Source organism: Humulus lupulus, chromosome 6, assembly GCF_963169125.1.
Source record: "Humulus lupulus chromosome 6, drHumLupu1.1, whole genome shotgun sequence".
Classification (NCBI taxonomy): Eukaryota; Viridiplantae; Streptophyta; class Magnoliopsida; order Rosales; family Cannabaceae; genus Humulus; species Humulus lupulus.
The window spans coordinates 192,934,418-192,937,370 of record NC_084798.1 but is presented as its reverse complement, the minus strand read 5'-3'; positions in this window follow the sequence as shown (position 1 = coordinate 192,937,370).

The window sequence follows — 2,953 nt, the reverse complement described above, 5'->3', positions numbered from 1 at the left end:
GATGAGTCTCGGGGTGATTTTAATGATCAGAGCGTTGCCGGGAATTAAAGGGTAACGGGATATGAATTATTGGTGTTTGAGTATATCAAGAATAGTGGGAATTGGAGAGCGTTAATTATGATTAACGAAATAGGTGGGAAATGTCAAATTTGCCCTTGGGAGCCTTTAGAAACCCTTAATTGACCTAGGGGTATTTTGGTTTTTTCACCCTTAGGATAGATATAAGCCATTAAAGGCTATAGAAAGAAAAGGAAAACATAGCATAGATTGAAGCTTCTCCCGTACCTATTTTCTTCCTTTTTCTTTGTGATTTTTTAGCCTAATTTAAGGATTCAAGCTTGGGAAGTAAGCCTTGAGAGTTTGGGAGTGTGTTCCACCATTGAAGAGCATCATAATCTGATCTTGAGGTAAGTTTCTAGCCATTAAATTCCCTAGTTTTCTCTGTTTTAGCTTTGGTTTTCAGTTAAGATTTATAGGTTGGATGATTGGTTTTGTTGGGAGTTTTGGATAGGGTTCTTGTGGTTGTAATGCTTGGGGTATGTGAGGATGGTTTTTGGGTTCATTTGGCATAAAAAATGAGGTTTGGAAGCATTGGAATCGAGTTGGAATTGAAGGAGTCGAAGAAGGAGGTTTCAGGGGAGAATCTGTCTGGGGGTAGCGCTACAGCGCCCATCAGAGGACGCTATAGCGCAACACAGGATTTCAGTTGGGCGGTTTGGGGTTCTGAGTATAGCGCTTGGGCGCTATTGAGCAGCGCTATAGCGCTACTCTATTCCTCCAGAATCCCGTTTTGAGTGTTCTTAAGGGTTTTTGGCTCGGGGTTTCAATCCTTAAGGCCCGGGATTGAATCTACTCACCGTGTGGGCATGTTTCGAGGTCCCGAGAGTGGGGTTTAGGTTAATACCCTTTCATTGTTGATTTTCATTAATGGAGGTTATAATTGGTTGTGATTAGGTAACCATTAAGGAATCAAAAGGTCGATCGTTCTCAGGAGTTGCTCTTGTTTTATTTCTCGCTCAAACCAGAGGTAAGAAAACTGCACCCTGTGTATATGACATGCACTATTGTTGATGAGGCATGTTGATTGATAAATGTGGACATTGATTGCATATTAAATGCTGAAAGATGTTGTTTACTTGTGTATGGCACTGACTAGTCAAGGACGGCACTGGTCGCATATTACTGACCTGAGAGTCAGCAACGGCATAAGCGTCCTGAACGCAGAGCCGATTAAAGATTAGATCTAATCAATATCAGCGTTGAATGACTCTAGGAGCATTAATGCTGGACCGACCCTAAGGTCGATGAAAATTATAAGTGCTTGACTAGTCTACGCTAGTTACTCAGAGCCAAGGCCAAAGGCCTAGGTGATTGCTTGTCACATGGTTAGGGAGCAGAATCCCATGGTTATGACTCTATGGTCATGAGGTAGGCTATGTTAGTGACTAGTCATCATGCACCTATCCTGTTTAAACTAGTGAAAGGTTCACTTATTTGTTAAGCCCCTGTGACCCTATCGTCACATGGCCAAAGGGAGCTGAACCCACCTTAGTGACTTTTGCGACTGTCACTCATCTGTTTTGGACTGAAAGTCCTGAATGATTATTATGATCATTGCTGATATCATATTTATGCTATATTGTGTTTTCTTGCTGGGCTTTGGCTCATGGGTGCTATGTGGTGTATGTATAGGGAAAGAAAAGCTCACCCAGTCTTTTGTGGAGAGCTTAGGTGGTTATGTGTACATGTGCGGCCGCTTGACCACCACGGCTAAGGAGTTATCAGAGGAACTAGGGAGTTTACCCAATTTTTTCCGCTTAGGTCGGCAGATTTGTAAATTTGAAACAGTAATGACCATTTTGAGTTGTAAATAACTGCCAAATGTTTTTGATAGGCCCATGAACAGTTTTATGTTTTAAAAAAAATATATCCTTTCCTTTTTATTGGTTTTCCACCTTAGAATGTTAATAATACTTAGAAGCACGTTTTTAACCAAAGGACTCGGGTAACGAGTTAAATTTCCGGTTCACCGTAACTGTTCTGGGGTAACCAGGGCGTTACACTACCTCTTCGAGCTTGACCTCCTCGAGCTCTTCCAGAGGTTCGAGGTCAGCCCTTTCTTTTATCCTGGGGTCGATCTCTTCATCTATCTCAAAGACCGTCCCATCCTTGTTTTGAATAACTACAAGTGCATGTGCACTTGTTTGCTTCTTTCCCCTTATGGAGATGCTATAGCATTCCCTTCCCGCAAGCAGGTCTCCCTTCAGCATCCCGATGCCACTAGAAGTCGGGAACTTGATGGCCAAATGCCTAACGGACGAAACTGCCCCCAGCCCAAATAGGGCGGGTCTCCCAAGCAGTACGATGTAGGCAGATGGGAGGTCCACCACAACAATCTCCATCATCTTGGTTACTGAGACTGGATAGTCTCCCAAGGTCACAGGGAGTTCGATGGATCCCATACAGGCAATCCCTTCTCCTAAAAAACTATACAACGTTGTTGCACACGCTTTAAGGTTGCGAAGTGTGAGTCCCATCCTTTCTAGAGTGGCTTTATAAAGGATATTCACCGAGCTCCCATTATCAATCAGGACTCAGCGTACCCTCTTGTTTGCGAGTTGGAGAATTATGACTAGGAGGTCGTTATGGGGAAATTGGACGTGTGATGCCTCCTCTTCAGTAAACGTTATGGGTTGAGTCTCAACCCTCTGCTATTTTGGAGCTCGCGACTCAGGTTCGTAGGGAGAACTGTCTCCAATCTTGAGCTCATTCATGTATCTCTTTTGGGCGTTCATGCCCAATCATGCAATATGAGGTCCCCCTGAGATGGTTATTACATCCTCTCCATCAATCAGAGGGGGTCGCTTATCCTCCCGAGCTCGGGAGTTATTGTTCTAGGCAAGTTGTGCAGCTGCTGCCCTTTGGCTTGTCGAAGCTTGATTGGTATTTTGGT